This window comes from Pteropus alecto, unplaced genomic scaffold (genome assembly GCF_000325575.1).
Source record: "Pteropus alecto unplaced genomic scaffold, ASM32557v1 scaffold139, whole genome shotgun sequence".
In the NCBI taxonomy this organism is placed as follows: Eukaryota; Metazoa; Chordata; class Mammalia; order Chiroptera; family Pteropodidae; genus Pteropus; species Pteropus alecto.
In genome coordinates, this window is record NW_006443567.1 from 384,882 (window position 1) to 399,468 (window position 14,587).

Here is a 14,587-nt window from a genome sequence, read left to right on the forward strand (position 1 = left end):
TTCTCCCTTTCCCATCATGATAGCTGAGAACTATTTCAAATGTTTTATTTTATTTTATTTTGTTAGCTTCAAGTATACAATACATTGGTTAGACATTTATATAGTTTATGAAATGATCCCCCTCATTGCTCTTTCTCTCTTCTGGCTCTGCACCTAGCCAGTACATTAATGCTGACTGCATACCCTGTGCCATGCTCCCCATCCTCATGACCATCTAGCAACCAATAATTTGTACTTCTTTAACCCTTCACCCCTTTCTCTAAGCCCCCCCAACCCCTTCCTTTCTGGCTGTTGCCAGATTTTCTCTATATTTATGAGTCTATTTTTGATTAGTTTGTTCTTTTTGTTCTTTAGATTTCACATATAAGTGAAATCGTATGGTATTTATCGTTCTCTGTCTGACTTATTTCACTCAGCATAATAACCTCTAGGTCCATCTGTGTCATTGCAAATGGTAGGATTTCATATTTTTAATGGCTGAGTAATATTCCATTGTATAAATGAACCATAATTTCTTTATCCAATCTTCTGTTGATGGGCATTTAGGTTGCTTCCATAACTTGGCCATTGTAAATTGTGCTAGCATCAACATAGGGTGCATAGATCTTTACAAATTATTCTTTTGAATTCCTTGGATAAATACCTAGAAGTGCAATTGCCGAGTCAAAAGTTAGATCCAGTTTTTATTTTTTGAGGAAACTCCAGACTGTTTTCCATAGCGGCTGTACCAATTTGCAATCCCACCAACAATATATGAGGGTTCCCTCTTTTCCACATCCTCAGTAACACTTGTTGTTCTTTGATTTATTGATAGTAGCCATTCTAACAGGTGGGAGGTGATATCTCATTGTAGTTTTAATTTGCATTTCTCTGATGATTATTGATTGGCCATCTGTATTTCTTCTTTGGAGATATATCTGTCCAGGTCTTCAGCCCATTTTTTAATTGGATTGTTTGTTTTATGTTGTTGAGTTGTATGAGTTCCTTATATATTTTTGATATTAACCTCTTATCAGATGTATCATAAGTGAATATCTTCTTCCAATCAGTCGGTTGCCTGTTTTGTTAATGGTTTCCGTTGCTATACAAAAGTTTCTTAGTTTGATATAGTCCCATTTGTTTATTTTTTCTTTTGTTTCCCTTGCTCAAGGAGATATATCTGGAAAGAAATTCCTGTTAGTAATATCAGAACATTTACTGCCTATGTTTTCTTCTTTAAGTTTTATGGTTGTATTTAAGTCTTTAATCCATTTTGAGTCTATTCTTGTATATGGTGAAAGAAGGTGGTCCAGTTTCTCTTTTTTTATCTGTATCTGTCCAATTTTTCCAGCACCATTTATTGAAGAGATTGTCTTTACTCTTTTGTATATTCTTGCATCCTTTGTCATATATTGAGAGTATACATGTGGATTTATTTCTGAGCTCTCTATTCTGTTCCATTGATCAACATATCTGTTTTTTCATGCCAGTACTATGCTGTTTTGATTACTGTAGCCTTGTAGTATAGTTTGATATCACATAGTGTGATACCTCCAACTTCGTTCTTCTTTCTCAAGATTGCCATGGCTATTCGGGGTATTTTGTGGTTCCATATAAATTTTAGGATTATTTATTCTAACCCTCTAAACATATGCTATTGGTATTTTGATAGGGATTGATAGACATGATTCAAATAGGAAAGTCAGAATTCTTGAGAGCAACACACATGCACAAATGCAAGGAAGAGAAGTCACATTTAACCCTAGGCCTTGGCTAAACCTACCTAACAGTAAGACTAAACTAGGATATATATATATCCTAGTTACACATATATAACCAAATTTTAGGTATGACCAAATTTTTATATGACCAAACATATAGACTATACACACACACACACACACACACACACACACACATATACGTATACACACATATATACATACACACATACATACATACATACATACATACATATATACATATACATATTTGTGTATATATTTGGTCATATGTAAAACCTCTTAGTATGAATTTTCTCTTAATATTTCTGGAAGAAAGTTATTATTATCACTACTATTATTGTTGCCTTTCTAACTCTAGGAGCAGCTGGAGCTAAAATCCTATTTCCTTGACAGTTTTAAGTATAAAAGAATAGAATGTCTATTTGAACTGGGAGATAGAGTCTTTCTCCTCAAAAAAAGTTCCCTTTACTATAAATATTTTTACAAAGATAAAATAAAGAATAAGAATCTAGCCCCATCATTTGAAGCCTAAATATTCTAGATCCTTCTTTCCTCAATATGCTCACTCTAAATTTCTTGAATCCTGGTTGCTTACAATTGACTTAAAGGCAACCCATTACTACAAATAATTTCCAGGGCTTTGAACAGTGCCTAACACATAATATGTGCTCATTAAGTATGTCTTAGAGGACAGAACTCAGATATTGTTTTTCTTAAAACAATTGTTAAGTGGAAGTGAATTACTTGAAGGAAAAAAAAAATAGATTCCAGACCTCAATACATAGTAAATCCTTTTAATGAAGGAAACAAAACAGGAACATATTTAAAAATTCAACTTATATATATTTGATACACAAATAAACAGGAATAAAACAGCATTGATCTTCATTTTATAGCAGTAAAACAAAATGTAGATTTTTAAAAATTCAAGCCGAATTTCCTTTTCCTGAGGACTATAGTACATGTATGTGACTTGCAAAAGCAAAGTTGACTCAACCAAAGATGGATAAACCATGCAGAAAAAATTATGAGAGGGCAGAACTATTTCCTTCCACAACAAGTTAACCACAGTTTCAAAGAAAGAACTGAGAAAACAGAAAAACAAGAGCAGGATGTAAGCACCATCGCTGACACCTTGGTAAAGAGATAGAAAAATAGAAAAAAAAATGTTTTTTGTTTCTGTAGCTAGAATGTCCTGAGCAACCTTGAGGCAAGACTCAGCATGGTGTCCTGCCTAAAAGAAGCCAGAAGGGAGAGGGTGGAGAGACGGGCAAAAATATGAAGAATAATATAGTCAATAATACTGTGATAACTTTGCGCTATTGACAGATGCTTACTCGAATTGCTGTGGTGTCCACATCTTAAGAATAAACGTCAAATCATTATGTTGTACACCTGAAACTAATATAATATCATATGCTAACTACATATAAATGAATGAATGAATGAATGAATGAATGAAACAAAAATCTGACTCCAGACAACATTAAAAAGTAACCTGGGTCATCTGGAGCCTTCTTAAAGAGATAGCAGGAGGGCTTTTCAATACACAACACATAGATATAAGCCTTCCCACTCCCTATGTTCCATTTTTTACAACTGCTCCAATGTCTCCAAGGCTTCTTAATCCTCTTCCTCTCTTTTACAGAAAGTCTCAGTCTCCTTTGATCATCTCACACCTCTCTCCCCTTTCTGGCCGGACTACTTTAGGTCTATTTCACATTTCTGATATTTTTGTTTCTCCTCCTGGAAGTTCCAAGTATGGTGAGTTTACCACTTTCCTCGGCTTCTCACAAAACACCTCTTCGCATATTACCTTGTTTGTCTCACCAAAAGCTTGAAGGCTCAAAGTCCAAAAAATCCCTCTGGATGTTTCAGTTGAAACAGTACTTACCTTTAGGTAGTGGTATTTGAACTAGCTTTGGTTTACTTCTTTATGTTTTTCCATATTTTATACATTTTCTGTAATGGACATGTTTCTCTTCTATATTTAAAAAAATCACTTAAAATTAAATTCTACTAAGCTAACAACGCTTTCCAGTGTCCCAGATATGGTAATTTTGAACTTGCGATAGACCATATGCTATCCAGCCTTGATTGTCTATGTCTTGATACTCTGTCTTTTCCAGAGAATAGTAGCATTGCAATTCATTTTCAAATAAATATGGACTAAAAGACATTCTTATCCACATTTCCATAATCATTGGTTCTTCAGCCATGCTGTACTTGGCAAAATTCTAAGATGTCCCTCATGACCTCCACTTCTTGGTGCTACTCCTATGATTGTTACAGAAGATGGCAAAAGAGATTTTGCCAGTATTACTAAGGTTACTTAATAAGTGGACATTAAGATATGGAAATTATCCAAATGGGCCTAACCTAACCATATCTAACCAATGAATCCTTTGACAGCATAAGAAAGATTAGACAGGAAGTAGGCTCACCATTGCTGGCCCTTAGATAGGGGAGTGGCCATGGGGCAAGGATCTAAAATTGGCCTCTAGAAGCTCAGAGTAGCCCATAATTCTATAACAGCCTGTAAGGAAACAGGAATTCAGATCTACAGCTTCAGGGAACTGCCTTCTGCCAACAACCTGAATGATATTGGAAGCAGATTCTTCCCCAGAGCCTCCAAAAAAGCAATTAGCCCAGCCACTACATTGAAGTAAAGCAGAGAGTCTATTCTGGATTCTGCCCATATTTCTAACCTATATAACCATGAAATAATAAATGTGTGCTGTTTCAAGCTGGTCAATCTGTGCTGATTTGTTATTACAACAATAGAAAACTAATAGGCATGCCTATTTCTATACTCTTCTATAGCTAAGGCCATATTCTCAGCATATTTTTCTTGAAAGGAACTAGACAGACTCTAGGATATAGGTATATGTGGTGATATAAGATAAAGAATATGCACAGTGCAAAAAATACTTTCTAAGTTCTTAACAGAAAATTGGAGTGCAAACATTGTGCCGTCCACCTACTATCAAACAGCAATGGTTACTGTAAAGGTTCCATCAACATATGAGAAGAACATGCATTCTTTACCTAACAGATATGAAGTATATGCACAGTTGATTATTAACAATACTAATCCTTTTTAAAACTCTACTCCATCTGTCAATGTTTTAAGGGAATTTATTAAAAATTTCCACAGTAATTTTGATTATAAATATTTTTCTTTGTATTATCAGTATTTTTTGCATTATGTATTTTGTTATGGTGTTAGGGTTAAGACCAGAAAAAAATAAAATGAATATGATAATATGTGCTTCTTCATTAGGAGTTGGAAACAGAAATTAAAACAATGCAACAATATGTTTTTTTAAAAAGAGACAAAAGATATTAATTGATGAGGATGGATGGTGAGGAAATAGGGATTTTTATACAATGCTTTTAGAACTATTTATTAATGGCAGTATTATTGGAAAATATCCAAACATTACTTATTAAAATAAATGTTTATAACATTTGGTCTGATAATCCCATCTTAGATGATCTAACAACAAACATAGATTCCAGTGGGTAAAGTATAAAAAGGATGTTTATAGCTCCATTGTTTGGTGATACCAAAAAAGGAAAATATCCTGGAGATAGCCTCAATGACTATTAATAGCACAATGGTAGAATAAAATATGGTACATCTATGAGTTGAGTTAGTATGCAGCTATTAAAAAAGAACATGTATAGCGAGAATGATTTTTATATTGGATGGAAAGAGAAAGTTAAGATTTGATGTGTGTGGAGTGAGTGGGTGTGCATATGTCTTCATGTACACAGTACACTACACACACATATGCACATACTACTCATCCCTCATATGTTTACTCAGACAGTAAACATGGGAAGTCATGCAGCACAGAGGTTAAGAGAAAAGTTAGATCTGGCTTCCTATTTCAGTTCTGACACTTGATAATAGCATGATCTTGGGCAAAAGACTTTTTTTTGCTGTTGGTTTCTTGACTGTCAAATGTGGATAAGAATACCTACTTCATAGAACTGTTTGGAATTATAAATAGGATAAGGCAAGTTCAGCACTAAGGGGTGGCTGTTTATGCTGAGCTTCCCTTTTGGGGTAACAAGGAAAATAAGCACAAAATTGATAATAAATATCTGAGAACTATTTCACCTTAAGTTATTCACCCATTCATCAAATATTTTTTCAGACTTTTAACAAGTGATAAGCCATGAAGTAGTGGTGGCCAGAGCCCAGACCCATTGAGTATCCATTCCACATGACCAGCGTAGCCTCTTGACCTATTTTGGCTATATATTCAGCAAACTATATGTTGGTCTCCTCGGTAATTTACTCTGTACCAGCTACTGTGATATGTGTTCCAATGCAAAACTAAGGAGTGCACAGACCCATCATTGAGGAACTCACAGTTTAGTAGAAGACATGATATAAACTACTAAATCTGACAGAGTGAGAACTGTTTTAACAGGAACGCAATTCAATGGGAGCACAAAGGAAGGAGTGATTAATTTGGGGAGAAAGGGTACAAAAGTCTTCAAGAAGAATTTATGTTTGAAAAAAATTCTGGAAAAGATAAAAGTGAGGGAGGGACATTCCAGATAGCAGGGGGGCAGTAGGAGTACAGGAACAGAGAAAACATGAGAGTTAAATTCAAGGGGAAGATAATGAATAGTTGATTGGGCTTAGAACAGCAGACTAAACTCTCCTAAACACATCTGAATATCAGAAGCAAGAAATAAAGTCCTTTAAATGGACAACACGTATATCATACACTTTACTAACAAGATCTTACCTCAGATTTCATTTAGAATCTGGCTTCAATTTCTCTCCTCGCTCTTCTCATTTCTCTTCTCTCTCTTCTTACATCTATCAGCTTTAATCATCTTCTCACTCTTTACAGAAACTTGAAGGAGAAAACCAGTTGGGAGAAACCTGTGCACACAACAACTGGTCATTGAGGGAGAAATTCAATGTATTGAGAATAGATACGACTAAGAATCCCGAGATGGGAAGATTATCTTGGATCATCCACATGGGCCCAAACCTTATGAGGGAGATGAGAACATCCATTAGAGAAAGAGAGGTGATGGAAATAGAGGTCAGAAGAGAGGGATATTTGAAGATACTACACTGTTGGATTTGAAGATGTATGAAGAAGAACATAAACCAAGGAGTGTGAGCAGCCTCTAGAAGCTGAAAAGGGCAAAGAACAGAATTTTCTCTGGGTCCTCCAAAAAGAAAATCCTGCCAACACCTTGATTTGCACCCAGTGAAACCTGTGTATGACTTCTGCCCTACAGAACTAGAAGGTAATAGATTTGTATTGGTTAAACCTCCAAGTTTGTGGTTATTTGTTACAAAAGCCATAGGAAACTAATGCAGGCAGTATTTGGTACCATTGATAATGACTCTTTAGATATCATTAAAATTTTAATTGTGTTAAGCATACTTTTCTTCCCCCAAGAAGGCAGGACTATTTAAGATATATACCAGTTTAAATATAGGTTAAAATTAAGAAAAAAAATCTGAACTTTGCAAAATCTAAATAATAAGAAAATTTAACCTCTTATTTTCTGAGAGGGAAGGATACCTATTGGTATATAGATAGCACTGTGCATTAGAGAACTACTTCTGCCTTGCTTCTAACTTTTATATTCTCCTGAGAGGCAGGAAAAAAAAATGTTTAAACAATCGATTGATACATTTTAGACTATGTAAACATCCTTCCATTGCACTATAACTGGCCTAGCAAAGTAGTCTAATTTCCATAGTGCCAACTTCTTCCAGGCAGAAGAAGTTATTGAGCATCGACTTTTGTAGCCAGGGTACCACGGCAGATAGTGCTCTGTGAGGTTCAGAATCCTGAACATAAAGTTTACAATAAATCTGGGGAGACGTCAGACTTTAAGGACTCTATGGGGGAACATGTCAACAAATTTGATTCAATATAAGGAAAAAAATTTACATACTTTAGTGCTGAGTGGACACTCTAGTTAAACTTATATTTCTCTATAAAAAGCTTTTACATTATGTATTAAAGTATTTAGCTCACTAGCAATGCTGCCAGGGACCTTCAGATTTGGTGACCTCTGAAAATAGCAACAGGAGTAAATGAATGTTGCATCCCAGCTTGTTAAAAATAATGTAGCAGTGTTGTTAATAAATACTGAACTTTATAACATCACCCCAAAGATTTTTATGTTAATGTACTGAAAGTTCATCTTTCTGTGACTGCTTCATTAGAAGTAAAAAATACTAAATGATTCTAAGCAAAAGCTCAGTTACAGTATTTTGTCTGGTTGCCTGGAAGTAGGATGTAATATTAAGTCCACATGGGAAATCTTCTGCAAAAATGCACACTAACGTTGTAGTAGAAAGTGTTGACTCCCTGAATTACATCGCTTTAGTGACTCTTCACGACCTTCAGCATACTGTTTAAATGTTTTAGCGGGACATACACAGTCCTCCTTGATCTATTCTTTGCATAGCTGTCAAGATTCAGAAGCACAATTGTGGATGGAAAAGTACAGCTCGATATAGGACCTCACTCCTGTCTTACCTCAGGAAAGGGCAAATCTATGCACCTTCTACCTAGTGTCTCTCTCAACCCAACCTCTCTCATATTTGTCTTTCTAGGCCCTATTCCTGAACCCAAGTGTCCTGCATCTTTAATTTTTAATGATTTCATTTCCCTTCATAGCTAGATCATTTCAACAGAGCTGCAACCCTTCCGTTCAACTTCTTTCTAGCCTTTTAGCTAGGGCTCTGAAGACCTCTGACTTGTCTCTTGGCTGAAACTTGATAAATAACATTTATAAAATTACATGATGGCATTAATGGATTGGAGTGAAGTAACCTAGGAGTCTGAGTAATGTTTATAAGATGGCTTCTAGGGAAATAGTGCTTCTGTTTCCAGATAACCAATTATGTCCAGATAAATAGGAGTTTTTTTTTGTTTGTTTCTCAAAAACCAGTTAAGACACAGTGAACTTTTAAATTAAAAAGTTTTTCATAAATTGGACAATGTTTGTGGTAAGATGAAAAAGATGATGATGGTAACTAAGCATTACTACGTGCTTGCCATATGCCAGGCATTGTGCTAAGTGTTCTATATGCATTATTACATTATTACATTTAATACTCACAACAACTGTATAAGATACATACTATTCTTATTTCCATTTTGAGATTGTGTGACTTTTGAAAATCACACAAATGGGAAGTTTTAAGGCTGCAATGGAAAATCTGATATATCTTGTTCCAATGCTTTGCAACTATCAAAGCAAAGACTAGTCTGATTTCCAGATATTTATTGAATAAAGGAAGGAAGAAAGGAAGGAATGCATGGATGAATTGATGCAAAAAATAGATGACTAAAATAATCTGAGCGTGTATAACATCTTTCAAAATACAAAATGTTATTGCTTTCAGGAGATCTGGGTAACTCCCTTTCCCTTCCCAAGGTATATCCACTCCTACCTAAAATATATCAACCATTACAATAGAAATCACTAATCTTGTTAAACATATCGTTTCATCAACTAAAATAACTGGTTGTCTGGTTACAATAGAGTTATTTTGTTCGCAGTGCAATGACTGCTTCTAAAATGCTCGAAGCAGTATGTTTTAAATAAAGCTTTATGATATGAAGCATACAATTTTGGAGTTGTTTGAGGAAAACTCCAAACTCCATTGCTTCCTGGATATAACCATGCGTATGCTACTTAGCTCTTCTATGATTCAGTCTTCTCATCTGTAAAATAGTACTTCATATTTTGGGGGGGTTTAAAAATGTCTTTAAAATTTTTTTTAGTTAATATGTAAAAAAATTTGCCCAATGCCTGGTACATTGAAATTGTTAGCTATTTCTATTAATAGTGTTAACAGAAATAGCTTCTTTCATTTATCTCGGGACATAATTTTCAAAGTGTTTTCACTAAAATGATCTCAATTGGTCATCTAATAAGACTAGGCATAAGACTTAAAAATAGCAAATTTGATTCTCAGAACATTAATAATATGTTCCAGGCTCTGTATTGCTTCTTTTAATTCTTACCACAAACTCAACAGGTAGGTGCTAGTATACAGATGAGAAAATGAGCTTAACAAATATTAAGTGATTTGTTCTAAGGCATTCAGCTAGTTAGTAGTAAAACTCTGAATCAAATGCACTTTGAGTTGTCTCTGAATCTCAATTGCAATGCTTTTCCAAATTTGATCATGTGATAAATTTATTCTTGAAAAAGTGGTTGTGTATGGACTCCAAAGTCAGTGTGCATAGGTCAAAATTCTGGCATGATTACTTACCAGCTGTGTAAACATAAACCTCAGTCTCATCTTTAAAATAAAGTTTATAATGGTACTTACTTTATAGGGATGTGATGATGATTAAATGAGATAATATATACAAAGCCAGTAGAAGAGAACAGAGCACATATTAGGCACTCAAAAAATATTAGCAATTATTTTCTGATGCAGATAGGCATCTCCTATATAATTGTTCAACAATATTTTACTCTGTTCTGAGACTTAATAAAAGAAAATAATTTAAAAATCTAAATCCTATATTAAGAGGAGAAATCAGTACAGTCTCCCAGCACTACCATCACTTCCAAGTAACATTTTGATGAAAGGGTTAAGGTACCCACTTTCTGCGTGGAGAGAATGAGATATCCACATGAGATCAAATGCCTTTCTAAAAACAGGTATTAGAAGATGCCTGTCAGTGGACGAGGCTTCAGTCTCAGTACGGGAGCATTGTTACTTACTAGATAGATAATTTTGGAAACACATTGATCAATCTGTCCTCATTCCCCTCAACATAAATGTAGACCCTTGGTTGTAATAGAGCTTATATTCTTTATACAGAGATAATTGATTTCTATGAGGTGTTCTGAATATTGGTTAGCTTGGGAAATAATTACAATAATAATAGCTACCATTTAATAAGCATCTACAATGTTTCAATATATGAACTGGACTTTTTATAAACATGAGATGTAAAGAAAATCTGCAAACCCAAGTGTAAAAATAATAGACTTGATCTTATTTATTTTTGTGGCCCATAGCTCCCAGGGTGGAAGAAACTGACTCAATGTCATGGCAAAGTTTCTCCCTGGTCATTTCTCCAGCCTTGTGTCTGAGGTACTCAGGGCTTACAAAGTGCCAAAGAATTGTCTGAGAATGGGGCAGGTGAGTGAGTGCTGGTACATCTCTTTCCCAGTGCTATCAGTCTACTCAGGTGATCTGATACTTGCAGAAAACCCCTGAGACATCTCTCATGTCTCCTCATAGACCCTTCAAGTGACTCTTGCCACTACTGCACCATACTCAAAAATTTGAGAATACTTCTATTCTTTGACATTCCATGCTGGGGCTATATGATCACTAGTGGACTGTTTATGCTCTATCTATTGAGAAAAACAAAATAAAACAAAACAAAACAGAGAACCAGTACATCTTTGGGACCTTTCTGTCTTCTAGTGCCTCCCACCCAGTAATCGGAGTACGGATCCCCTTGATGTCTTTGCACCTCCTTTCTTCATTGAATCTTCAGATGAGACCATATGTGACATCTTGATTATACCCTCATGAGAAACCCTAAGCCAGAGGATCTAGGAGATTGCTGACTCACAGACACTGTGAGATAATAAATGTTTGTTGTCATAAGCTGCTAAGTTTTGGGGGTAACTTTTTATGTAGCAATAGAAGGGAAGAAGCATAGAAGCTTATAAATTAGGAGAGAAAAATGATTAGTATTCAAAAATGAATACTAATCAAAAAATGATTAGTGTTTTATAAATTAGGAGAGAAAAATGATTAGTATTCAAAAAATAAAATTCCATATTGTACTACTATTCTGGGATATAGTGATTATTATACGCATTTTGCAAGTGAGATAATTAAAGCTTCAGAGAAGTTAAATAATTTACCAAAGGTCACCCAATCGAGTATCAATATTCAACCTTCTTTTCTCTTCATTACATTTTGCTACCACCAGGAAAATGTCGAGTCAATATTAGAAAAGAAGAAAAATCAACTTGCCACTTAAATCTGGCATGCAAGCCTCTATATACTAAGAGTTGTAAATGAGAAAAGTTAAGTTAGTGCAACTTGGGGTAACAGTGTAACAAAGGTATTGGTTGACTTTGAACTTATTTGACTCTGCTTCCTTTTGAAGAGCTGAAACAGAGTGTAGTAATTTCTGCAAATTATGATAAAGTACATAATAAAAATTCAGATACTAGACCAACATTTTCACCTTCTTAAGTTGTCACACTTATTTAATTTCTATCTTACATATTCCTTTGGAAAGATATGATTTAATATTGCTTTCACCTATAAAACCATTCATAACATTTGGTTCTCATCACATTTTTCTTCTCATGTATAATGAGTATTCATGATGGCACCTCTCTTCATCGAGACTACAGAATTGAAATCAAAGCCAAGAAAATATATTCTTTCTTCACATTGATGTATTAAATCTATGACCATTTTGGCAATATAACAAAAATTATTGCGCTCTGTACATAAATATATATTTCTTCAAACAGTTATTCTGTATTAAACACAGTTAAATTGTTTGTTTTCCTTATCTATTCCATCACTGGAGAATTTATTCAGCTGTAACTTTCTTTACTATAGCCTGGAAAATCCAGACTATTTTAGGATGTTTAACTAATGGAAACTCCTTATTTAAATACAGAGATAGGAAGGGAAGTGAGGCACATGTAAGATGCTTCTGAGTTTTCTATAAAAGGAGGCCCTCAAAGACTTTTAAAACATTTATTATATTCATTTAACAAATGCATATCATATTTACTTGTTACCTGACACTTCTAAGATTTTTGTAAATAATAACTCATTTAATTTCCCTGACAACACGATAAAGTGGGTATTCTATTTATATTAATTGTAAAGTTGAGGAAACCAAGTCACAGAGATATTAAATACATTGCCCGAGGCTGGACAGCCACTAAGCAGCAGAGCCAGGATTCAGAATTTGCCTTCTAGCTGAAAGGTCCATGCCCTCAACAACTACATAGTGCCATATAGAGAAAATGAATCATTTTAAAGACATTTGCGAAAACACGTGAATTCTTTTAATAGCATATCAACAAAACATATACATATTTGATATCCATATATATTATGCATATTTCATGTATATATCACTAATGTTACTGAACAGTCCCTATGATGACCTCTCTTTAGATAAGAAAGCATAGATGTATATTATATACATATGGATATAAGAAACAAAAGCATTGCCTTATCAGAAGACATTATCTTGAGTCTTGATTGTGAATCAATTATGACTTCATTAAAGTAGAGTAAACTATATCAGCCTTAGTTTATGTTTTGCTCATCATATTATCCTCAGCTCCTTGTACACTATGTTTGGCAGATAGTAAAGACTCAATAATGATTTTTGTTGAGTTGATAATGAGCACTGCTTGATTATTTATGGATTATCTGTTATGTCACCTGATGAGTTGTGTAATAGTAGATGCTCCTCCATATTCTTATCAATAAGGATATATTATGTAGATGAACCAGAAAGAAACAAGTTTTATATAAAAGTCAAATGCACATAAAGTCATAGATTAGATTCCAATGCCTTATTCTTGGGTTTTGGAATTTTATCAGACCACCCCATTCTGTGCTAGAGATAAAGTATTTTATAACTACCCAGAAAGTTGAAATGGAAAAAAATGAAACAACCAACTGGGTCAAATTATTACCTTGAAAAATTTGAAGATTCGGCTTACAGTTCCATAATACTATGTTCTGAAAGAATTCCAGTACTTCCTTCATGGAAGAATCAAAAAGAAGAAAAAAAAAACTTCTATATCCCTTTTAAGATGCTATCTGACCTTACCTCTATTTCCAGATGATTTTTAGTTACAACTATGGATATTTCAGTTGGCTTCAAACAGTGTTTTAAAAATATTTATACAGGCAGTGAATTTCCTTGCTCAAACACGAACTCAAGTTAACAATGGGATGCTATCATAGAGACAGAACTTGTTTCTTGTTGTTGTTCCTCCTCTTTTTCTCCTCTTCCTCCTCTTCCTCCTCCTTTCCTCCTTTTCCTCCCCATTCTACTCCCCCTTTTCCTCCCCTTCTCTCCTCTTTCTTCTTCCTCCTTCTTCTTCTATGAACTGAATATGTACAAAGTTAATAAAGCTATCCTAAGCTAAACTTGCAAATTTGATACTGGGCCTCTTGAAATGTCTACAAAAATTAATGGAAATATTTAGAAAATAGTGCCACAAACACAAAAACTGTGTTGTAGGCTTTAATATGAAAGAAGTTTCTTGATCTCATGTTCAGATAGACAGTAGAATCTACTTTAACTAGGGCTTAATTAATTAAGGAATGTTTAACAATTTGAACTCAAGCCCAGTTGAAGTTTATTTTACATTTCATACATTTGCCAATAAGAAAATTAATAGAACTAGCAATCACTTTCAAACATTTTAAAACCGCTCATTTTCATATGAATCATTGAGATGTGTATTGCCAGTCATTAAAGCTCTTTTTATCATTAGCTTCACTCTGTTAACCTAGGTTTTATTTGTTTGCAAAAAAAGAAAACAAAAGTACATTTCTTTCAAGTTCTTAAAAATTTGGAATCTTTATTCCAAATAGTTTCAATGTGGCTTAGAAAACTGGCCCTACTTACATTTTTTTTGATCATTCATTGCAGTATTGGAAAAGATGCACTCAAACTTATTTTCTTCCTCTTCAGTTTAGAATTTATTCAAAAACCCAAACTTATTAAAACCTCTAAATACATGTTGTTGGAGACAGTAAAGTTCCCAAAGTTCTACGTTGTTTTTTTTTTTTTCTAAATAAACATCTACACTATAATAAATAC

General features: G+C 34.1%; 1 long non-coding RNA gene across 1 annotated transcript; it reads left to right on the top strand.

Moving 5' to 3' along the window:
- The first annotated feature begins 6,605 nt into the window (after nucleotides 1-6,605).
- LOC112472866 lies at nucleotides 6,606-11,953 on the top strand. The gene is made up of 2 exons (XR_003043791.1): nucleotides 6,606-7,010; nucleotides 11,185-11,953. It is a non-coding gene; the product is annotated as an uncharacterized LOC112472866 (long non-coding RNA).
- Nucleotides 11,954-14,587: the final 2,634 nt, after the last annotated feature.